Source organism: Rattus norvegicus, chromosome 4 (genome assembly GCF_021556685.1).
Source record: "Rattus norvegicus strain SHRSP/BbbUtx chromosome 4, alternate assembly SHRSP_T2T, whole genome shotgun sequence".
NCBI classification, from domain to species: domain Eukaryota; kingdom Metazoa; phylum Chordata; class Mammalia; order Rodentia; family Muridae; genus Rattus; species Rattus norvegicus.
The window spans coordinates 54,396,665-54,422,500 of record NC_141537.1 but is presented as its reverse complement, the minus strand read 5'-3'; positions in this window follow the sequence as shown (position 1 = coordinate 54,422,500).

The window sequence follows — 25,836 nt, the reverse complement described above, 5'->3', positions numbered from 1 at the left end:
AGATCCCAAGCAACAGCAACAAGTGCTCATAACTGCTGGAACATCTCTGTAGCCCCTATTTAAGTAGTTTTAAAATTAGTAAGTCAGACTTGATATGCCATGTTTGGTTGATATCCCTGGGAGGCCTGTGCTTTTCTGAAGGGATACAAAGGAGCAGATCTGGGGAAAAAATACTGGGAAGAGAGGAGGGAGGGGAAACTGTGGTCTGGAAGTAATATATGATAGAAGAATAAATTTTAAAACAGAGTAATTAAGGAAATTATCTTTGATACTTTAAAATCACATTCGGACTTCACACATGTACTTTTTGTGATCTTATACATTCTGCACACTAATGATGAAACCAATATTTCCAGGCTTGGGAAATTCAACTCTGATACCTCTGCCTTTGGATCAAAACCTTTCCACTGTTACGAGTTAAAAAGAAAAACAAGGAAGAAGAAAACACACATGTATGTGAATGTGTGCATCTTTGTATTAAATAACCACAGTTTGTGTGTCTCATGTTGTTAGTGAATCTTATATTACCTCATTACTTTAAGTCTGGATGCTACAAAAGTATAAACATCTTATCATTTAAGTCCATCCTGTAAATATGACCTTTCATGCTTATAAGATAGAAGTTAAGGCTGCTCTTTCTTTGAATATGTATTTTATTTAACTTTTGAGAGTTTCATACAGTTTACTTTGGTCATATTCACCTCTGTCTCCTAACACGCACAAGTTCCACCTTCCATATTTCCCAGTCATAAATTTGTGCCATCGTCTTTTATTTTCTTTTAAAATCCATCCAGTCTATTTAATGCTGGATACATGCTCTTAGGCGTGTGGCCGTCCACCGGAACTTGTTCTACCCAGCATGGTCCACACCTGTAAGGAAAACCAACTCTTCATTTGCCTGCATCTATCAGTCACTAAGAGCTCCCTCCTCAGCTGGAGGTAGGATTTTGTGACCACTTCCACCCTCTACGTTGTTGAGATTTTGTGTAGTTTGGGACAGCGCATTCTTCTGCGTGCTGCCATAGCATGTGGACGGGAGCCCATTTTGTGGGTCCTAAATAAAGTCAGCTGCAGAGATGCTTAAATAATACAGTAATTTGTTTCCTCCATTTTAAATAATAAATGGAAAGATATATAGTGCTTTGTAATGTTATCAACCTGAAATCTTTTTTACCAATTCAATTAGGTTTTCAATATTTAGGTAGTAAAATGAGCAGTCATTATTAATGGAAGAACAGGAATTCCTGGAAACTCACTTGAGCTACATGCCAATTTTAATTATTTTCCATTTGAGGAGATAATGAAACTGGAGAGACTAGGCACAAGATAGTATAAAATTTTGCCTTTTGAGCCCAGTAAGAATTCTGTTCCATTTAATCCTGTAACATTTAATCTTAACATTTCAATTCCTCCAAAAGACCGTGTGCTAAGCAGTATAATGGACTTTGTCCACTCACAATGGGAAGTTTATATTTTTACCTCTGAAGGCACCATGATAAGAGTTGTTGCACCATATTCCACTTGCCCTTGGGGAGGGCAAGTGACAATAATTTTTTATTAAACAATCCATTTGTTTAAATCTCAAGTGATATCCCACTTCCCTCTTAACTCCTCCACCAACCCCTCATCTCATGATATCTCACTTTACAGTTACCTCTCCACCAACCTCCCATTCCACATCTGAACTCCTCCCTCCCCTTTGCCTGTATGAGAGTGCTCCCCAACCAACCTACATTCTCCTCTACCCCATAGCTCCAGCATCCCTACCGTTGGGCCATCAAACCTCCCTGGTACCAAGGGCCTCTTCTCCCGTTGGTGCCAGGAAAGGCCATCCTATGCTGCATATGTATCTGGTGCCATGGATCCCTCCAGTTACACTCCTTGGCTGGTGGTCTAGACTCTGGGAGAACTCGGGGGTCTGGCCAGTCTATGTTGTTCTTCCAATGGGGTTGCAACCTCTCTCTCTGCTCCTCAGTCCTTCTGCCAGCTCCCCCACTAGATTCCCTGTGCTCATTTTGATGGTTGGATCCAAGCATCCACATCTGCAACGGTCACTTGCTGGCCGGACCTCCTCAGGAACCACTGCACTAGGTTTCTGTCAGCAAGCACATCTAGACCACAGCAACAGTGTTAGGTTTGCTGTCTGCAGACATGATGGATCCCCAGGTAGGGTGGTCCCTAGTTAGCCCTTCCTTCAATCTCTGTTCCATTTTTTGTCCCTGTTCTTCCTTTGGACAGGAACATTTCTGGCTTAAAAACTTTGAGATGGGTTGGGTGGCCCCATCCCTCCACCAGGGCCTGTGACTATCTACTTGATGTGGTCTCAACAGATTCTGTTTTCTCCCCCCTTCTCTGTGCATTTCAGCTAAAGTCATCCCTGTTGGGTCTAGGGAGCCTCAGGTTTCCTTGGTGTCTGGGACCTCCCAGTGGGTATCCCCAATTCCTCATCCCCACTGCTACATGTTTTTGTTCAGTTTTCTGACCCTCTGTACCTCTCTCACAATGTCTCACACACAGAGGCCAATGTCACAAAATGTTCCATAATATGAAATAAAAACCAAATATCAATGAGTTCCCACTGGCTGTGTCCTACGCTGGAGGAAACTGTCATCTGAAATAGATTATAAAAAGGTATTTATTTTTACTGAATGAACTCTTGTTCATTTCTATTAGCTGATTTCTTTATAGGAATGAAACCAACCAAAAAGATGAGAAAAACTTGAACCTCTCTAAGGTCCTATTCTTTTGGTGTTCCACGTCACTCACTCTGAGAGTCTCAGACAAGCAACTGCAATAAAGGAGAGCCTTTGACACCAGCTTTTCATAGCTGCAGATGGACTAAGAGGGGAGAGAGAACAGATATGGCTGCATTCCCCTTTATTGCCTGGATACCAGCCCATTCCTTCTTTGGCCACCATATATATGACATATACATTTCTCTTCCTTAGCTTTCCCATTATTATTAAAATCCATCTAATAAACAAAAGAATATGTAGCACTTTGTGAAGGGAAGGAAGATCTGGGGAGTAGTAAAGAATGACACGCTATATCTATTGCCTAGTAAACTTGTCTACACCAATAGCCAATATATCCATACTAATAAATACAAGTGTAAATGCAAGTGTGAGAAATTAGGAAACATTGCTTGAGATAGAAAGCATCTCAAATGGAAAAATGTTAATGAAAATTTTCTTGGTTAACAATGAGATTATTTTATGTAAAGATTAATTCTCTACATTGCTTAGATTGTGAGAAGAGGTGATATATATATATATATGTACATATACATATATATATCCTATGTTAAATAAATTTATCTATTAAATGTAAAATAAAATTTTTAATTAAATTTCCCTTTCAACTCATCAATCTTGTGGCTTTATGAAATTAGAGGAAAATGTTATGTTCATAAGACAAGGGAATACCCTGTTCTTCGGACAAGGCTAAAAATAAAGTTTGATCCAGAATAACCCCATATATGCAGAGAGCACACATTTAACCTGGGCTGCTGCTCTGAAATATGTTTACGTAATAAAATAACCAAATTCCGCATCAGCTTTCCCACAGAAGAGAAGCCCTTTGTTCTTTTCTTTGCCATGAGCCAGTCTTGAATTATTTAGTGGAAAAGAATCTGCTCACTACAGTAGCCAAGTAACCTGCATTCGCTGAGAGGACCCAGAAAGAGTGGAGAGCGGAGAGCACTACTTCACCACCACGCCCCTGAGGAAGACAAGAGATCTGCTACTGAACAAAAGCTTCCATGCCACAGCTTAGAATCTCAAGCGGTCAATTTCTCTGCACCTTTAAAAATGGAATGGGATGTGATAACCCTGTGTGTCTCCGAAGATACCGAGATTGTAAATGTAATAATAAATCAGAAGTAGTTTGAAGGCTGTGCAATGATTGTGAGGAGATGTAAATTCCGTCTCAGGGAAATTCTTTCATTCACGCATGACTAGTTCATTTACGGAATCAGAGACGATCTACATTACAAGTTATCAAAAGTCATCTTTTATCAATTTTTCTATGTGGTCAATGATGTAAACAAATTATTTCATTTATTTTATCCTCAAAACCACAAAGAGTATAAATGTAATTCAAAGAAGCATAAATACAAAGTAAATCCTTCACATATAGGAGCAATTTCACACTCAATACATGCAAGCACAGGTTCTGGGATATCTGTTTATGTTTTTCCTGGTTACCAAAACAAATTGAATATATTACAGACTTCTTCTGCTCTAAAATGCAGATATTGCCTATGTCAACGTTCATAATGCTATTGTGCAATGTTCTAATATGAATTATACCCTTCACATAAGTATAAAATAACCAAATAACATTTTATTTATGTATTTATTTATTCTCTCTCTCTCTGTATATGTGTGTGTGTGTGTGTGTGTGTGTGTGTGTGTGTGTGATCATGAGTGTGAAGGCCAAACGTTGGCATTGGTTATCTTTTTCAATTGCTCTTTGCCTTATTTTTAAGACACGTTCTCACATCGCACCACCCACAGTGATATGAGCCCTTCAACATCAATCAGTAATGATAAAAATCCCCTAAAGATTTGTCTTCATATCAGCAATATAAAAGCATCTTCTCATTAAAAGTTCATTTTCCCAATATGTCTAGGTTTGGATCAAGTTGACAAATATCAACCAGCAAAAGGTCTAGCCCAGGAGGTAAAGTACTCAAATTTTATTTATTTATTTTTTTTAATTCATCCCAGCCTTCTGTGGGTACTTCCTTTCAGCCAAATAGAAGCAGAAATTTCAGTCCAGAAATCTGATGTGTGTAACTCCTTCTGGTCAGTGACTAGGGATACAAATTCACTGACAGTTATGCTGTCACTAAGCTGCCTTAAACTACACATCTGTCACATTTCCTTGGTACTGTTAATACTGATTTATTAGATCCTTTTACTATGATAATTTATCTGTGAAAGTGTATGAGTGTGTGTGAGGGTGTGTGTATGTGTTTGTGTGAGTGTGTGTGAGAGTGTGTGTGTGTTTGTGTGTGTGTGTGTGTGTGTGTCATGGTGTCAGTATAGTAGTCAGAGAATAACTTGTCAGTTTACTCCTTCTGCCATATAGGCCACGTGGATTTTACAATTGGCTGCAAGTATCCTTACCTTCTAACCCTTGTCGTCAGTCCTGACTTCATAGTCATATGTTGTTATTTGTTTTCTCTCTTTCACTAAGTCTAGTATCTCTCCTTATAATACAGAGATTTTTTAAAACCTCCCAGTCTTTAATACTGAAGTGTATTACATTCATATTTAATCAGAAGCTGAGAGACCTGAAACACTACCAAGGACTCACTGCAATAAACATTTGGGAGAGAAGATGGAAGATATAGAGACAGAGGGACTGTGGGACACACTGTGACATATTACAGCTCCCACAATGATACATTTTCTATGCTTAGGTTCTGTGTGTGTGATTGTGTGTGTGTGTGTTTGTGTGTGTGTGTGTGTGTGTGTGTGTTCATGTGTGTGTATTATTTTATGGGGTGGGTTGCAAGAATAAAGGGCAAATGTGAAGGGACAAGGAGATGAACAGAACTGGGGTGCGTGATGTGAAACTCAAATAATCAGTAAAGAAAACTCAAATAATTATCCTAACTAGATATTATAATATTTATAAAAAGGTACAGAATTCTTTGGCATGAATTTAGTCTAGGTATTTCTCAAGATAGAACTCAAGATTTACTGAATGGCTGAAGCTCATAGCATCCTCCAACTTAACTGACCCTAAAACTTCACACCATTAATTGTATTACGGTTTCTCACTGTTTAAATGCCAAGAGCATCATTTCCTCGCATGTTCGAAAGCTCTCTGCAGTCACCATTACTTGAACTAGGCTACGTCCCTGGGCAGGCTTGCTGTTTATCTCAGCAGCAAAGCAATCAAGCCATGCCCTGAAGTTTATTGGAAAGGTTCTAGCTGGGTGGAGGAGAGAAAGATAGAGATGATGTTGACAGTGTTATTAATGCTGATGAATTATTTATCTGACTGCTAACACAGGCTTCAGGATGGCAGAAGCGCACACTGAGTAAGAGACAGACTCCCAATCTGCCTGGGGACCGGCTTCTGAGTGAGATGTGCAGGTCAGACGTGAAGAAAGCCTTGCCTCGCAGAAGGGTCTGCTTATAATTTCAGAACATAAGATTTGAAATATTATTATACATACTTTATATGAGGAACAAAGTGCCTTGCAACAGTACACATGTTTAGGCACATCCTCTTAACAAAACAAGAGTAAGAAAGTACAAGAGTAAGAAAGTAAAAGCTGTGACTGTTTTTCTAACTTCAAAGATGGATGTTTGCCCGGAAACCGGGAAAGGGAATAACACTCGAAATGTATATAAGAAATACTCGTTAATAAAAAAAAATATGGTAATCAGTTAACTAGTATTTAATGTTTCTTTTCTTTTATTCTTCTCTCATATGTTACATCCCAACTGCAATTTTACTTCCCTCCTCTTCTCCCAGTCACCCACCCCCACACATCCCTTCTCCCCCAAATTCATTTCTCTTTCCTTTCTCTTTAGAAAAGATCAAACCTCTCAGGGATAGCAACCAAACATGGCAAATCAAGTTTTAAAAAGACTACACATTTCCCCTCATATTAAGACTGGATGAGTCAGAGGAAAAGGGCCCCCCAAACAAGCAAAGGAGTCAGGGACAGCTCCTGCTCTCATTGTTAGGAATCCTATAAGAAGACCAGGCTATAAACCTATAACATATATGCAGAGGGCCTAAGTCAGACCCACGCAGGCTCCCTGATTGTTGGTTCAGTCTCTGTGAGCTCCTATGAGCCCTGGTTAGTTATCCTAGTGGATATTCTTATGGTGTCCTTGACCTTTCCTGGGTCCTTCCTCATCTCTTACTCAGGATCCCTGAGCTCACCCTAATGTTTGGATGTGGGTCTCTGCACCTATTTCCATCAGTTGCTGGATGAAGACTTGATTATGCTAGGCTCCCATTGGCCTTTGTACTGGAGGCTTCCCTGGAGATCTCTGGCCCAGCCAGGTGTAAGGTTTCAGGCGAAGGGGAGGAGCAGGGAGGGGGAATGGCCTCTGCTGCCTCTGCAGCTGCAGCTGCTCCACCTGCCTCTCTGCTGCCGCCACTTCAGTTGCTCCAAGACATTGGCTGGACTGAGCCAGCAGGAGGCTGGCTAGCCAGCAAGGGGTTCAGGGGAGCTCCTGGTAATGGTATCCGGAGAGCAGATCTCTTCCCCAAGCAGCAGTGTTACAGCTCTTACAACAGAGGCTCTCAGACAACAGAGTAGTTCTCGTATTCCTTTTATCCTTCTGGATAGGATTCTTATGTACAGTTTTGTGGTGGGTCAGGGTCTGACAGCAAGTCCTTTCTATTGGCCTGGCCCAAGAGCTTGGGAATACCTCATCTACATGTGGGAGGGGTTGGTCAGGGTCTGACAGTAGCTACTTCCTATTGGCTTGGTCTGAGAGTTTGGGAATGCCTTGTCTACATGTGGGAGGATATGGTCATGCTTCTATGTGACTGATGGCTACAAGCCTCTCTACAGGGGACTGTGGGGAGGTGGTGGCTACATGAGAGGGGCCTGGCCTCATTGGAGTTTAGGGAAATGGCTACCATCCCTTAGGTTCATTGGAATTTCAACCTTATCTCGACTGGGAACCAGAATACCTTTCACAGGTGAGAAGGAGAAGGTAAGGATGAAGGCAAAAGAAAAGCATCCCTCAGTACCAATCTGGTTCATTTCTTTAATATTCCCTTAAAAGGACTCTGTTCTTCTGAATAGACATCAAGGTTTTATCCAATAGATGTCTTCTTGACATAAAATACATTCCTTAGAAGCACTTCAATTGCCCTTGAGAGCAGTAAAAAAGAATTCCAAGTAAAAACTGACATTCAAGAGACGGCCCTCTAGAAAATTCATCCTCAAGCACATGCATCCTCAAGGCAATACAAATATGCCACACTCATCATTCTTCCCCTTTGTTCAGGAACGACTGCTACATCTGCTTCTTCATGGTTGCTGTCTTCCTTTCCTCTGGTTTGGACAATGACAAACTCATTAAGACTGCTCAGACCGCTGACAGAAGACAGTCCTATCTGAGCAATTCCCTACAAAGTCAAATCTGACTTTAGAGCTCAAAATGTTTCAAAGTTGCTGATGTTTGTTATTGTCCAAAGAACGTAATTTGAGAAACATTAGAGACAATTTCTTCAATTTCTTCCCCTCTGCTCTGTGGTGGACATTGTTTGACCTCATCTCTGCTTGTCATTTGGGAACTAAATGGATGAAATCTTGTTGAGTTGTTGAAGTGAGCTACTGTGCCATCAAATCTCTTCTCCTGTTCTATTTGTCAAAGCCAAGGAAGCTTCAGTGAGCAGCTCAAGACTACAGTAGCACCCAGTTTGCTTACCTCCAGCACTATTACCCTGCCACTGCTGGTGGAAACTCAAGTGATCAGTTAGAGCTCTCTAAAGCTTCATATATTATAAATGCTTTATTATAGGCCCTGTGGATTTATATACCTCCTAATCTCATTGCTGATAGATTTGGGTAATTTTATGAAAATAACTAAGCAGTACATTTTTTTCCTTAAATATACCAGATATGCTATCACCAAGCTGTATCTTCCTATCTTTTGCCTTTTCTTCCTTCCTTCCTTTCTTTGAGACATGCTTTACTCATACCAAGTTGCCTAGGCAGCCTTAAACTAGCTCTGAGGCCACTTGCCTTGGCCTCCTAAGCAGCTGGGATTTCAACAATGTTGTTCTCATCCTGATCTAAGTGACGAGTATGAAACATAAGTCTCTGATTATATTTCTGGCACCGTAGTATATGTTAATGTATAGTAATATAAATATGTATAGAATAGGGTTGGAGAGATGGCTCAGTGGTTAAGAGGACTTGATTTGCTCTTCTTCCAGAGATCTGAAGTTCAATTTCCAGCACCCACATGGTGTCTCACTACCATCTGTAATTGAATCTGATTTCTTCTTACAGTGTGTATAAAAATAGAGCACTCATATTTAAAAAGATAAACAAATCTTTGAAAAGAAAATATATGTACAAAATATATAAGACATCATGGTCACTCATAATTACTGTTGATTCATCATTTTGTATTCTATATAGGATATTTCTTATATTAAAGCAATAAATGTAATTACTTTTAATTTAAAAAACCTACCTTTTTGCTCCATTAAAAAATGAATGAACAAAAAATCTGTAAAACAAAATCCTTCAAAAGATAATGACAAAAAAGGTTAGGGGTATTTAGCATTGAAAAATATGTGCATGTTTTACCATATTGTCAAGAACAGAAGCTTCTTCCTTTCTAATTTGTACATAATCATATAAGAAATTCATTCTTATTAAAAATGATAGTTTGACTGTTATCATAGTTATAATTACAATTATTAAAAGACAAAGAAGATGCTATCATGGCTACAAAAAGATAATTTGACTAGGTGCATTTTACAGAATTTTATAACCATGTAAACTAGAAAAGATTCATCTATAGCTTTATTCCTAATCAATGTGTCTATTTTTCATGACACTAAGAATCAAGCCATTGATTATCTTTCATTCTATATGAATGAAAAACATGTACTCTTCACTGTGCTGCACCCCAAAACCACATGTCCACTGCTTTTAAAAAGTAAAAATCACTTGTAATTCATCCTGACAAAAGTAATGTTTTCAATGATATAAAACCCTCCTACTGTGCTATGATCGTATATGCCTGTCCTAGTTAGGGTTTCTATTGCTGTGAAAAGACACTATGGATCAAGGCAAATGTTTAAATGGGTCTGGCTTTCACTTTCAGAGGGTCATTCCATTATCATCATGGTAGGAAGCATGGCAATCTGCAGACAGATACGGTTGGGGGACAGAGATGAGAATTATACATCTTGATCTGGAGGCAGCTAGAAGGAGACTATCTTCTGGAGGCACACAGAAGGAACCTCACTTTTTCTCGCTAGCTGGAGCTTGAGTGCTAGGAACAGTCAAAGCCTGCCTACATGGTGCACACTTCCTCCAAAAAGGCCACACCTATTCCCTCAAGGCCATACCTTCTTTAGTGCCAAATCCAAACCACCACAATGCCTTCAACTAAGCATGCAGGAGGCAGAAACATGTGCATTTCTATGACGTCCAGGCTACCTGTAGTCTACATATTCAATTTCAGACCAGCCAAAGCTAGTGAGACATTACCAAAAAATAATAAAATAATAAAATAAAATAAAAATTAGATCCTAGCTGTACATTATGACTTTTGTCCTTCTGAAGCTCCAGTTACATTACAGTGCACAGTTATGATATGCAGACTAATATCGCACAGCTATTCCTTGGGTTCACTTATGTGTCTCCTTCTTCAGTCTCCTTCCAGTGATCTACTCATTTAGCTATTTCTAATATTGAATTTCCTGTGTTCTGTATAGGTTCCATATGCACCTTCATTATCAAAATTATAAACTGCCAGTAGCATCTCATTTTTGGCTGGTTATTCATTTCCAAGCCCTATTCTTTTATGATCAAAAATATTTAATTCTTTAAAGTACTATTTATCACTGTTTTATGGTTTTATAACAAAATTGATTCCTATTGCTATTGTAAACTCATACTTTCTTCTAAAAGACTAAAATTTTATCTTTTATGTTTCACCTTATGGAAGTTGTGATCTGACCTATTATTTTAATATGCAGATTAATCAATAGAAAGCCTTTTTCCCCCTCTGGAATGGCAGGCATTAAGATTACCTGTGCCTTTCAGCAACAACCAGAGGCAGATTCGGTTCTTTGTTGAGCAACCTCCATGGAGCTGACCAGTCAAACTACTGATGTCTATATTTATGCAATAGGAGTCTACCTAAAGCTAAGGACAAAGGTCAAAGTAATGCAGTGTTGGAAGAAGAGACAGAGTCCTGATGACACATTGTGAACTTGGGCGCCAACTTGCACTAACCTGAAAAAGGCACCAAGTTATTCATGGACTTATATCCTTTTATAACCAGTTTGATTTTGTCAAGTGCTTTTGCCGTCTATTGAAATGGCCATGTAATTTTTAATCCTTAAGTCCATTTAGGGTTTTTATAACACTTACTGACTTGCAAATTTGAACCATCACTGCATCTTTGGGGTAAAGCCAAGTTGGTCATGGTAGATAATCTTTTTTAATATATTCCTGTATTTGGTTTATAATTATTTTACTGATGCATCTTGTAAGTCAGTGTTCATCAGGGCCATTGACATGTGTTTTTCTCATTTTTTGTTAGTCCTCATTGTTGAAGAAACCCCACTCTTGGACACAAGATTCAGAAGATTCAAACTGGTTCTGACATGAAAACATCCTTCCTGAAGTCTAGCTTCTTTGCAGTCTAACAGGGGAGAATCTCATAGATAATGCTACCCAGATGTGATGCCCAATAACAGCCATTAGAGTAAGGTACCTTTAATGGTGTGATAGTGGCACTCATATGTTGGCTGTAACCAATAGCTGCCTACTTTTGTTAAATCTTGCTAAACAGAAGGGAAACCATGCCTGGTATTAGAAATCTAGTGAACTACCCGAGCTGGTGAACTCACTAAGCTTAGAGAACCTATAGTAGTTGCTTTACTGGATCAACATAATCCCTAACTGCATTTTGCCCTTATAATCAGGCTAAGTGTAGCTCTCAACCTTCATCAAAGAAACTTCACTTTACAGCCAATACAATTACAAATAATCACAACTTAGCAAAATAAAGAGGAGATTGTGGAGTGCCAGGACCCAGTCGATACATCTACAACTCAATGCCTGTCCCTAAAGCTCAAGAAACAACACAGAAGAGGGAGTAGAAAAACTGCAAGAGTCATAAGACAAGGAGATCGGCTGTGAGACTGTAACTCCTAGAAATGACAAAGTTACACCCATGATACCTCAACAGTGTGGCTTTATGGCTGCACAATGACCATACCAGTAGATGTGCTTATGTAGAATGGGAAAATCTCACAGTGCCTCAGCCTAGACAATGAACTACAAACAACTCATGACTGCTGACTGGGGAAGAATTAGTCTTTAGCAAGGATGAACTAGTAGTCAGTGGTCAGACCTGAAGTCATAGACACACAAACTACATTACATGCTCTCACCAGGGGTATGTGTGTGTGCATATGTACACGTGTGTGTGTGCACACGCATGTTCATGTAACAGCCATCATCAAAGAAAAGGAGCACCTCAGTTTGAGAGGGTGAGGGAAGGACATGAGATGGGATAAAAGAATGTGAAATAAGAAGTGTGAGGGGAAAGGAAAGAGGAAAGTGATATAATTATATTTTAATTAGAATATAAAAATAGTTTGAACTAGAGCATTTCATCATTTAAATAACCTTTACTTCTGTAACTTGCATATAGAGAAGGCTGAGTTTCAGAGAAGCAAAGTGACTTCCTCAAAGTTATTCAGTGTGAACTGACAAATGCCCAGCCCAACCAAAAGCCTCCTGCCTCAGTCAAACTTGCTTCTACAAATCCTTTTAAACCTGTGTATGGATATTATTCCTCCATCGCTACAGCTGTCTGACAAGTATACATTATATAATTTGATCTATATCCCTATCCTGTGAAATAACTAAATTTATTACGACCATTACTCATTCCCTGAGAAGCAAGCTAATGCCTCATGAAATTTAAGAAGATAGTGTTACCAATTTAAAAATTAGCAAAAACATAAGAAACTCTTGGAACATCTCAGTCAAATTCAGTTTTCATTTTCTTTTGCTGTTGTTGTTGGGTTTGGAAGGTTTTTGTTTGTTTCTTTGGAATTTTTTGGTTTTTGTTTGTTCATCTTTTTATTCGATGTTTTAATTATTTACATTTCAAATGTCATCTCCCTTCCCAGTTTCCCTCCACTAGTCTCCTTTCCCCTCCCACACCCCGCCTCTATGAGGGCACTCTGCCACCTGCCCAGCCACTCCTGCCTCAGCACCCTAGCCTTCCCCTACCCTAGGTCATCAAGCCTCTACATGACCAAGGGACTCCCCCCCAGTGATGCCAGATAAGGCAATTCTCTGCTAAATATCCAGATGGAGCCATGGGTCCCCTCTACCCTGTGTACTCTTTAGTTGGTGGTTTAGTCCCTGGGAGCTTTGGGGGATCTGGTTAGTTGATATTGTTGTTCTTCTAATGGGTTTGCAAACCTGATCAGCTCCTACAGTCCTTGCCCTGAGTTCTCCATTGGGATCCCAACACTCAGTCCAATGTTTGACTGTACATTTGCTTCTGTATTGGTCCAGTTATGTCAGAGTCTCTCAGGGCATAGCTATACCAGGCTCGCTTCTGTCAGTAAGCACTTTTTGGCATTATCAATAGTATCTGGGTTTGGTGTCGGCAGATGGGATGGATTCTTAGGTGCAGCAGTCTCTGGACGGCCTTTCCTCAGTTTCTGCTCCACTCTTTGTCCCTGCATTTCCTTTTGACAGGAGGAATTAATATTTTTGAAGTGGTTGGGTGGTCCCATCACTAAACTGGGGGCTGTGTCTATCCAATGGATATGGTCTCTACAGGTTCTATCTCCCCTTGGCTGGGTATTTTGGCTAATGTCCTCCCTGTTGGGTCCTATGGACTGATGTTCTATGTAGGTGAGGACAGACACAAGATAAGGCAAGACGTATGATTAGACAGTGAAAAAGTAAGGCAGGCACAGAGTTTTGGCGAGGAAAGAGAAAGAGGAGAGGGAGGAAAAGAAATAAACATGGAGGAGAAGGATGACCCACCACCATGTGGCTTTAAATAGCTGCAGGTAGCTACAAAAATCATATAAGGGATGGATAATTATAAGAAAAATTGTCTTATCTAGGTGGGCAATTTATATCAACATTAATTGGCTCTAAGTTTATTGTGCGGACATTTTGTGGAGTGAAAACTTACTGATATAAACCTGATTGATAGATTACAAGTTTCTAGGGTTTTGATTTTATTGGGATACTGGGAATTTTGACTATAACCACAGTGAGTGGATGGCTGAATGGGACTGGAGTAGTGGTGACCTGTGCCATAGGAATTAGAATGGCGGCCATTTCTGGGGCTAGCCATGGTTGCAAGATCGCCACAGGGCTCAAAGAATAGCTGGTGGTACTTGGGATGGAAATTGGGAGCTTGGCCAGTCAGGTAGAGACGTTTTGAGGGCTCTGCGCCAGAATCTGCTGAGTCTGTCTAACAGATGAAAATATCCCACAGATGCCATGTGACCTTACGGGTCCAACAATAGCTTGGGCTGATATATCATCCTTTATTTATTTATTTATTTACCACTACAGGGTCCTGGGGTCCACTTACGTCCCTGACATCTGGAACCCCACCCACACTCCTACACACTCACTTTCAAATTTCTGGCCCTCTATACTTCTCCCCCATTTCCTCCCATATCTGAACTGCTCCCCCATTTTCTATAGTAAAAAAGTATAATATCATTTATGCTTGTGTATAAAAAATTGATATTTGTAATTTAGCAACTATAATGGAAAAGTTCATATTATCAACATCCATCACTATAATACACAGGAATACTATATGTTTATCAGCATCTGTATATACAAATACATTAGTGCTTCGGTTTTTCAGAATTTACTAAATGTTGCACATTTTTATATGCTACATGGGTGATATAAAAGACTATGACATATAAACCTAGCCCTAGTCAATTTTTCCTTTAAGAAATAATTATAATTATGCAAATTTCCATACAGAAACAGTCAAATCTGACAGAATTACAATAAGTCAGATGAAATAACTTTTATGTCTGAATGACACAAGCCTGTATAGTTTAGATTAGTGAGAGATTTGTTCTTTCTTTGCTATCTCTTCAAAACATCATTATATGCCTATAATACTAAATACCAGTATATTAGTTGAATTATTTTCTACAAGAACTTAAATCTATTTGAACACCAAAGTTTTACTCCTTTCTCAGTTTTATAATAATACTGTATGGAAATTTGTAAATAATTCTGGTTATAGATTCAGCTTTAATTATTCAATGAAATTTAGTAGAGGGAAAGTTTATGAAAGTCTTAAAAGCTCAAGAAGCCTGAGAGTGTGAGTTCAGTAATTCATTTAGTGCTTTATTTGATGATTAATCTCAACTGAGAGCTTCACTAGATCTAGAACCACCTGGGACAGGTGCCGCCTGGTGTGTCTGTGGAGATTATTTTACTAGGCTAATTAAGGAAGGCACATGTGGGTAGCACCATTCCCTTATGGAAATCCTGAAGAAACTGAGAAATAGAACTGAAATGCATGAAGCTATTTGTCTCTCTTTGCTTCCTGGATGTTGTGCAATGTGATCAGCTTTTTGTAGCTCTTATTGCCATAATGAGCTATGAGCCAAAATAACCCATCTCACTTAAAGTCTGTTTTTAAGATCATTTTACCAGGACAACAGGAAAGAAACTAAGATAATACTCTAACTCTGTGACTTTTGATGAGAAACAGATAACCACAATTTATTCCTCTGTCAAATGGTAAAGGAAAAAAAAAGTCCACTTGAAAATTTGAAAGTAAGGTCTTACATAACCAAACAAATGAATATTTGTAAAAGAATTTGATTTGCAGCACTGTGTGGAAATTATTTTTGTGACATGTTTCCATTTCAATCCATGCCCAAATGAGAAAAATACAAGTCACTGAACATTGAAGCATGAGCTGGAAAGTAGAAATAATATATTAGTATGGACTGAGAACAGAAATAAATTCATAGTTTGAAAACTGAAGAATGGCTCTTTGTATCAGATTAAAGTTAAAACTAACAAATATTTCTAAATTGAGACTACTCTGTAAATGAGGATTTGCAAAGTCCCCAACTTTGTTCTCTGCCTTACTGGTTATCTAATTTCTCCAAAGATAAAGGATCTTAAAGCATGAAGCAAGGCTACGAAATGTCATCTCATGAGATGTGGAGGCAAACCTCAGAACTTAGTTTTGTTCGGTTTCAAAAAAGCTACCATACTGCATGATCATCTGGAATTGTGCCTCCACTCCTCAATCACTAAAAGTCCTTCCTGACTGTGTAAGAGTCAGTCAGCCATTTTCATGAACATATAACATTGCATTGTGTAACTTTGTCTATTTTCCTATTGTTGATATCTGTCTCGTTTTCTGTGTTTGTTATAAACAGAGCTGCTGAAAATTTTGTTCTTGAAGTTTAGTGTGTGGAAAGTGTCATTGGTCCATACCTCATCTAATAGTTGACAACTTCAGAATTCCAAAATTTGGGTAATGGAAAAGGTGTTAAGTTGTATCGAACTACCATTTTAATTTTAATCTCAATTATTATTTTGTTATAATAAATCTTCATGTATGTCAAATACATAGAAGACATCATGTTGAATAGGAGAAGACATGGCATGATGGTGAGAGCAGGAAGCTGACTGATCACATTTTCATCCACACACAGGAACCAGAGAGGATGAACAGGAAGTGAGGCGAGGCTACAAACCCTCAAGGCCCACTCCAGTGACACACTTCCTCAAACAATGTTGCACATCTTACAGGTTCATAACTTCCCTAAATATCTTCAGCAGCTGGGAACCAAGTGTTTCAATACAGAAGCCTGGGGGAGTGGCAGTTATTCAAATCACCACAGACAACATGGCTGACTTTGAAATGAACACAATTCAGTCTATTACAGCATCACATATGCTTCACTATAAACAAAATCTTTGAAAAATAATTTTCTAGTTGTTTACTAATATTACTAGAAATTATCACAAAATAAATTACTAGAAAGTATTACCACATTTTTATACTTCCTTATTTTTAAATACTTAATATATCATTTTCCTCTTCCCATACCACCTTTCAAATCTTCTCATATATCCCTTTCGTTCTTTTTCAAATTCATTGCCTCTCTTTTATTAATTATATATAATTAATATATGTATATATTCTAATGTAAATATATATGTTCCTAAAGACATAAATTACTCTGTTCTATTCACTACTAAATAGTTGCCCTTAAAAAACATTCTTTATAATTTTTTTATCCCATTTTGTCTAATTATTTTTCTTTTACAACTACTACATTACTTGTCTTCTGGTTGCATTGATCAACAGGTCTTTTTAAGAGTATTTTCAAGATGGAAAATGTGGGTATCTTTGTCTTTTTTTCCTGACATTTTGTGACCAAGAAATGCTTATATCCCTTCCCCATATACCACTACTTTTTATAAATTGTTTTCACATAGCTTTCATTGAATTAAATTTCTTAATGCCAATTCTGAGAATTCTTATGAATTGGCCCAAATTTTATCCAAAGAAACAGCAGGCAATATCCCCATGGCTAACATGCTATGGGCTTGGATTGTTTCTTTTACTCCTACTCTTGAGACTATCTGCCTCATTCTTGGGATTGACAAGCTAGCTGCGAAGGTACCTTATCAGGCTTCACATGTGTCTCTTTATATAGCTGAAAACACAAGAAATGATGTAAGCTCTGCTTTCCTCATAGAAGATACAACACTATTCTGAGCTACAGAGTAAATTAAAGTCAAAGAAAACTTGGACTTTTCCAGTGAGGTACTGTAGCTTCCATTGTAATGATTGTTTCAGGATATGGTCTCTGAAGATTGGGGGCACTTCTTTACTACTTATTAATCCATTCTATGAACCTCAGTGAATGTTTTAAATCTCCCATGCCTCACTTTCCCCAAATACACAAAGTCGTGCATACTGATAAAAGTGTGTTCTCTAGAGGATTAGCTGGAAAATGGTTTCAAACTCCTACAGAAGCACACCTGATAAGTAAGTTCTCAATGAAACCTGGCCAACATCATTTTTATATTGCTGCTGCATGATATAGAGAAACAAAGCAAGAGGGACATTCCTCTGCACCAAAAATTTCAGCTAACACTGAAATGATGATCATGTGTACACAAGCTGGGCACAGTGCTAATAAATGTACATTGTGCTATCAAAGCTGCAAAGAACCCGCCAACCTGTTCCAGAGTCATAGCCGCTCCCTTCAGACTCTTCACTGTCTAATGACTGTCACCTGTCACAAGAGGCAGAAAGAGAAAACTGGCTTAACTCAACTCGTTTCCGTTGTTAAAAATAGCACACTAAGTGCCGACAGTGCTGCCTCTACAAGAAACAACAACACATCATCAAAGCAGACCCTGATGTTTTAAGTGGTTATCAATTATTGAGTGCAGGACACGGTGAGGACAAAGGTAGTCAGGATGTTCTCCCAGGTACAATTCTTAATAGATGTTAAAATCACCAATAGATTTTGATTGGTTTTCAGTACATGAAAAAAAATATAGTGCAAGTGGAATACTTTTTAAAAAGAAAATAGAAGGGCTGGGGATTTAGCTCAGTGGTAGAGCGCTTACCTAGGAAGCGCAAGGCCCTGGGTTCGGTCCCCAGCTCTGAAAAAAAGAACCAAAAAAAAAAAAAAGAAAATAGAATCTCCCCCGCCTCCCAACATTTTGTTGAGACTGAACAGAAAAGAGGAAAGAGAATGGACCCGGACCCTGTAAATTTTGCAGATGCAATTTCTTCCAGGCATTGAGCTAGTGGACCTGCAGCAATTTACGACTGGACTAATATTTTTAATGTGTGAACTCAAGGCTTCTAAAGACATAACACATGCTCTCGATAAGTGCCCTCAGAGACAGGCATGTCATTTGGAAGACTTTCCCCATGAATGACATTACTGACACATGCCCTGACAAAGTCTGTCAGGTGGTAAAATTCTCAAGTGTAACAGAAGAACCATCTGATACTGTAGCAAAGAGCCGCAGATCAATGCAGAGAAAAATATTTTATTCTACCTAAAAATATATGGCTAAACTCAAAGAAAGAAAAAATGAAAATATTATTTTACTAGAATTATATATATATATATATGTGTGTGTGTGTGTGTGTGTGTGTGTGTGTGTGTGATGATAATGATGATGATGATGATCTACTGATTGCTGTCGGAATACCTTTGGACTGGTTGGTAGTCCCATTAGTATTTAAGTAAGTAACACACCTTCACTTGTATCCAGGTGATTACACTGGACACTCATTTTAAGACAAAAGATATATAAGCAAACGGAAAGATTAAGGAAATGTGATGTTACTCACATCCAGTATCATGTGAACCACATGCTCACAACATTTGCAGAGAGAAAACATCCAATGGTTCACTCTTGACCCACAGTGCAAGTGGCTTAATTAGGAGAGAAGGTGATTTGCACTAGAGAAATGACAGTAGTGTCAAATATAGCTTCCAAAAGCATGAGGTCATTAATGCTGAATATGCATAGAAATATTTTGAATAAAATTAATTCTAGATGGTAATGGTGTAAATACTTCCCTAGAACTTCTGTACTCTGTATGTTTTTTAGTTATTTGATTTGATTTGATCACTCTTCATAAATTTCTCTTTTTATTTAAAATTGTAAAACTTTCTAAATGTATTGTATCTATCAAGCCAAATTCTCCTTACCTAAGACATGATGAAAAAGTACATTAAAGTAATTAATATTGTTGGGAAAAATTATTTTTGAACATCAAACAGCTAAGAACACAAGGCAGACAAAACAGAATGGACTTGATCATCTTAGTGTTTGTCTATATGCAGTCATAACTCGTAAGACGTGGAAAGGGTCTGACATCCATAGACATTCCTGTGTGTAAGACAGTTGTCATGGCAGAAAAGAACTGACAAACCCAGAGAGGCTTAACAAGCAACTTCAGTCTCTTTAACAAAATGGTGATGAAGTGAGCTCACCCAGCCATACGGTCATCTTGACCTTTGCCCCAGGAACAGTACCATGGAGTGTCTGTGTTTGTGTAACCACAGTCAATAGGCGATTCCTTTAATAGTGAAGTGTTTCCCTATCTGGATTTTCACACTTCAGAAATCCTGATCAACCCTAAGCTCTGTCTTGGGCTTCTCCTCTCTGGGATTTCAGAGAAGTTATGGCTTCAAGGCAGAGTGAGTTTCAAGGATTCCTCTCATCAACATAATCCTTTTATAATTTAATCTTGCTCTTTTCATCTGCCTAAGTAAAAACAAAATAAGTATCTCAGAATATCTTTCCTATTTCTATCCAGGTATTTCTCACCAGACTTGCATAGAGTAGATATTCATTAAATATCTACCGCCCAAGAAACAACTGAAGTACACAGGAAAGCCATCACTCATTGTAAACCAGAGAGATGCCAAATGAAAAGTCAGCACTAACACAGTTTCTAAATTCTGGAAGTGATTTGACTATCATAATGTCGCATTAAATTCCATTTATTAGAGGGAAAATAAAAATACTATGAGTCTATAGAAAAACGTTTTTAAAATGCAATCCCTTCATTTATTTGTGAAAGAAAATATGGAAAGTGGCCCCAAATTAATAGTAGCAAAAAAAAAAAGAAAGAAAGAAAAATAATAAGGGGACAGGTTTATTTAACATAATCACATATTTGTCAACTCCTTTTACCTTGCTGCCAATTAAAGCATATTGTCTGGTATGATTTTGACAGAAAAAAAATGTAGATAGAAAATGGTCATTCTGCTCAATGAATTTGACCTCTTGTGATTAAGTGCTAGAAAACACCTATGAGAATATTAAAATCAACCATTTGACTTTACTTTACAGTGAGTACCAAGAGTCAGGGTCAAAAAAATGGCAAACTCTGCTAATGTAGGCTCATAGAGACTCACTGAGACCAAATTCTGAACCAGGGCACTTGCATGGGATTGATCTAGGCCTCTGCACATAAATTATAGTTGTGTAGTCTTGTAGGACTCGAAACCGTGAGAGCAGGAACTATCCTTGACTCTATTGCCTGACTTTTAGGACCGTTTCCTCCTATCTGGGTTGCCTTGTTTTGACTTAATAAGGGAGAAGGTGCCTAATCTTACTGCAACTTGATATGCCATGCTGGTTGATATCCATGGGATGCCTGCCCTTTTCTGAAGAGAAAAGAAGTGAATTAGGAGATGAGGGGAAGGTGCTTGGAAGAGAAAAGAGAGGAGAAACTGCTGTCCAGATATAAAATAAATTAATGTTTAAAAATAAGTAAAATATGCAAGTGGAAAATTCTAAAATACCTTATATTCATCATACTGTTTAAAGCTGGTGTACTAAACAACTTTAAATTAGAGGAAGGATTGAAAGAGTTGAAGGAGCTTGCAACCCCATAAAAGCAACAATGCCAAGCAACCAGAGCTTCCAGGGACTAAACCACTACCCAAAGACTATACATGGACTGACCCAGGGCTCCAACTGCATATGTAGCAGAGAATAGCCTTGTTGGGGCTACTGACATTTGAAGTGTAAGTAAAGAAATATATCTAATAAAAAATTAAAAAAAAGAATTCTTCAACTTCTCCTAATTCTTAATCTATATTATTCTACTGCAGTTGTTTCTTGGGCGGTAGATATTTAATGAATATCTACTCTATGCACGTCTGGTGAGAAATACCTGGATAGAAATAGGAAAGATATTCTGAGATACTTATTTTGTTTTTACTTAGGCAGATGAAAAGAGCAAGATTAAATTATAAAAGGATTATGTTGATGAGAGGAATCCTTGAAACTCACTCTGCCTTGAAGCCATAACTTCTCTGAAATCCCAGAGAGGAGAAGCCCAAGGCAGAGCTTAGGGTGAACTGATGATTTCAGATGGGGTTTAGTCAACATCTCTAGCACCCATCTTACCTTTCTAGCAAAAGCAGTGTCTTCTAGTAATTAAAAACTGATCACGTGGAAATGAAGGATTCCTGGATAAAAAAAAAAAGAATAGAGCAACATCTATGTCTCCTATAAAATAAGGCTTAACTATTGGATTATGGAAACCATTTATTAATGTCATATCCTTGGAAACACAGCTCTGGAAAAATACAACCAGAAACTACACTGTTCCATACTTGATGACATGCTTTAGAACTTCTGGGAAATTATATAATTTCGGGGAAGCTGGAAGCAGGAAGATTACAAGTTTGAGGATAGCTTGGTGGACTCAGTGAGAAACCTGTGGCAAACAAATGTAAGCAAAATCCAAAATCAATATACAACTAGCAAAAAGAGAAGAGTAAGAGTTTAGGACTATCTATTGCTTCAAGCAACAAGTTAGCTCTGCTGAGCTGTCTTGTAGAAATTGAACATTTGGGTCACACAGGACTTCGTTGCTCACAGAAAAGCAAGTAGCAATGTCAAACCCTCAGTTCCCTCAGGAAGGTTCACAATCAGCACATAGCTTTTCACCATGGAAACACACTTGGAAAGATGGCTCAAAACAAAGGTAGCCAGTGAGTTTGTGATTCTTATGCCTAAGAGTTGGTGAGTATTGCCTGGCCACTTTATCTACCTCCAGTCTCTGCTTTCTCTAGATATCCATTTTTTAAAGGCATATGTGTATTTGAGAGAGTCTCTTTCTTTTTCTTTTATTTCCACTAATGGGTATCCAACCCAGGGTTCTGTAGATATTAAACCAATACTTGACTAGCAAGGCACATACCTAGCCTGTATCAGTTTATTTTTTAACACAGTCTCTTGTCCATATCAGAATTTTTCTGTCTGTTTCTTAAAGTTGCTGCCTAAGATGCACAGTAAATAACTGACATCTCCTAGGCATAATCTGTACTTAGCAGAGCCAGGTGCTTTGAAGCTTTGGTTTATTACCCTAGGAAAGACTATGAGGAGAAGGTGTAGAAATGGAAGAATATTTGCATATATCTGCTCTTCCTATTTCCAATCTCCTCTCAAAAGTTGACAGAAGACTACCAAAAATTCTACTCTTCTTCAACGTTCTACTTTGTCCCCTACCCATGCAACTTCATTTGGAATCTTTACCAGGTGCCCTCAGCTGGTGTCCTTTTTAGATATCCTCCTGACTGAGCTAATCTTAGGGGATGTGGGTGACTGTACCATTTAATCAGTGATTCTCATCAGACCCTATAAAAAATGTCAGCCCTTTATTTTGGCATTTTAAATTTAATTTAGTATCCCATTAGGCATTTTTAAAATCGTCATTCTTTCTATAAGTTTGTTTCTGTTACCTATGTAATTTAATGTTTGTATGCAAAACCAAAGAGCACCTGATTCCATTCACCATCTGTAACAGCTGCTGGCATGCACAAGTAAAGAAGATGCCGGGAGAATAGAGGGAACATTAGTAACTGACATTTAGGTTTATCTCACACAAGTCAGTCACTAACATGACTAGGAGAGCTGGTTTCAAATGAGAAAAGTTAACAGCCACGGCTCTAAGATCTCGAAATAGTCTGTGCTCAGTCCTGATTCAGTGTTGTATTTGCTCTTTGGGTGGAAAAACCATAAAATAACATATTAGCCATTGTCGTTATCTGTATGGATATGACTGTTGAATATTTAGCTGAGGATAGGAGAGAAGAAAGGGCAGTTAAGAAGTCCATAACTCAATTAGAAGGAGCTAAAGCATTTTAGGCTTCAATAAACATTTCAAGAGTTTTTTTTTTTTTTTCGTACAACCTGAAACAGAAGCCCTGGTAACCTCTCATTAACCTTGTTCTACTAACCAGACTCAGGTCAAAGACTGGGAGCTTATTTCAAACCATTCAAATAACTCAGAAGATTCCCCAGAGCAAATTACCCCAGCAGAAATTTAATAAGGTCAGTTTCAAAGACAGCTCAGGGAAGTTGCTGGCACAAAGCTCTTCTTGGGCTTTCCAGGGTAATTCAGCATCTCTGAGAGGACATTTGTGCAGCAGAATCCATGGTCACTGCTGCACACAAAGCCCTCATTGTGTCCACTTCTGAGCAGAGAGTGGTTCCTAGGGAACTGCATCTGCTCTCTGATTGTTAGATGGGTCATACTTAGTCTTTGTGAAGCAGGTTTTGAAAAAAGAGATCTTAGACAATATGCAAGTAACTTAAGACTTTTTAATAGTCATCTGCTTCCAGGATAGACATCACAAACTTGATTCATGTAACTTTTAAGGCAAAGATTTGAAAAAGAATAGTAACTCACATGTAGGTATTGTAGGATTTCTTTCCTCATGAGAATGAAGGCAATGATAATCAAAATTAACATGATTGCCTCCCAAAGTAAGCTTTCTACAATTATAATTCTCCTCTTTTCAAAAGCCCATCTGATTCTTTTTCCTGAATCATGTAGATCACCAGAATATTGCAGAATAGACTGATCATGGTGTCAGGGAACCCAGATACAAATATCAAGAAATATCAACTTAAGTTACTAGGGCAGGCTTGGAACTTTAACAACAAAAGGCATTTGTTCACACTCATTATGTTTATACTTAATTCTTACAGGGTCACAAATACAAACTTTAGGATTTCCTTGAGCTCAATTACAAGTGAAAATAAATACAAGAAAAATGTTTATAAAAAAAAAGACCATTTGGCTCTTTTTGGAAAGGCAGTGTGATGGATATAAATGAGAATAGGCTCTTAACTTTACATGTTTGGTTCCCAGTTCATAGACTCTTAGGAAGGCTTAGGAGTTATAGCTTTGTTGGTATAGGCGTGACCTTCTTGGAAGAGCTGTTTACTAGGGATAGGCTTTGACGTTTAAAAAGTCCTTCCCAGGCCCAGTCTTCTCTCTGGCTGCAGTTCAGGATGCAAGCTCTTAGTGAGTGCTCCAGTGTCACGCCTTCCTAGTGTCATCCTTGCCGTGATGGCCATGAACTAATTCTTTAAAAATGTAAGGAAGCTCTAATTAAGTTCTTCCTTTTGTAAGTTGCTTTGGTCATGGTGTCTCTTCACTGCAACAGAACACAAACTAAAACAAAAGAGAGTACCATTAGAGTGTTGCTGTGACAGGCCTTACTATGCAGATTATTGAAAAAATGTAGGAGACGTTCAAACTTAGGACTAACCCCGCAATTGAACAAAGTAAGTGGCCCATTGCAATAGGAGACTGGAAAACAACATGTTAAGAGCAGGGTGGACCATGAAGGCCCAGCTCAAGAAGATTCAGAGGGGAAATGTCTTAGAGACCAGTCTTGTGATATTTTGGCAAAGAATATGGTTATTTTGTTAATTTGAATAAATATAGCTTCCATAGACCCATAGGGAATGGCACTATTAGGAGGTGTAGCCTTGTTGGAGTAGGTATGGCCTTGTTGGAGGAAGTGTGTCAATTGGGATGGGCTTTGAGGTCTCTGATGTTCAGTCCTGGTCAGTTTCTTCCAGCTGTCTGCCTGTCCAGATGTAGAACTCTCAGCTCATTCTTCAACATCATGCTCCCCACTATGATGGTGATGGACTAAATCTTTGAAACTGGAAGCCAGCCCCAATTCAATATTTTTCTTTATAAAGAGTTGTCATGGTCATGGTGTCTCTTCACAGCAACAGAAACCCTAACTAAGCTATATTTTAACCTTTCTCTTAAAAACTTACCACACGCTAAATTGAAAAGAGTGGTACTGGTATCACTGAGAGAGGAGATTTCAAGATAGCCTAGTACTGACTGTGTTGTGTGGCTATTAGTGATCATACACATGCATATCTATATTATAAAAACAGTCAACGGAACAAATAGGAAGTCTAAATATACTACAGTTTGTGAAGCAAAAGAGCACCAGACACTGAAGTGTGAAGCTAAGTCTTGAATTCAAGTAGTTGGGAAATTTAAAGAAAGGCCTAGTGTTACGTGGAATGAAGTGAGTGGTAACCTCACTGAAGGATCCCACACAGCTATTCTCTCAGCCTGTGGGAAGAAAATGTCTGAGGGCTTTCCTCATCCTAAGCAGAAACAACAACAAAAACAGAAAGTTAACGCAAATATAATTCAGGGAGGTGGCCAAGTTCCAGTCCTTCAGGCAGCAAAACTTGGCAGCCTTGGTCCCATGGTACTTACTTTGTGT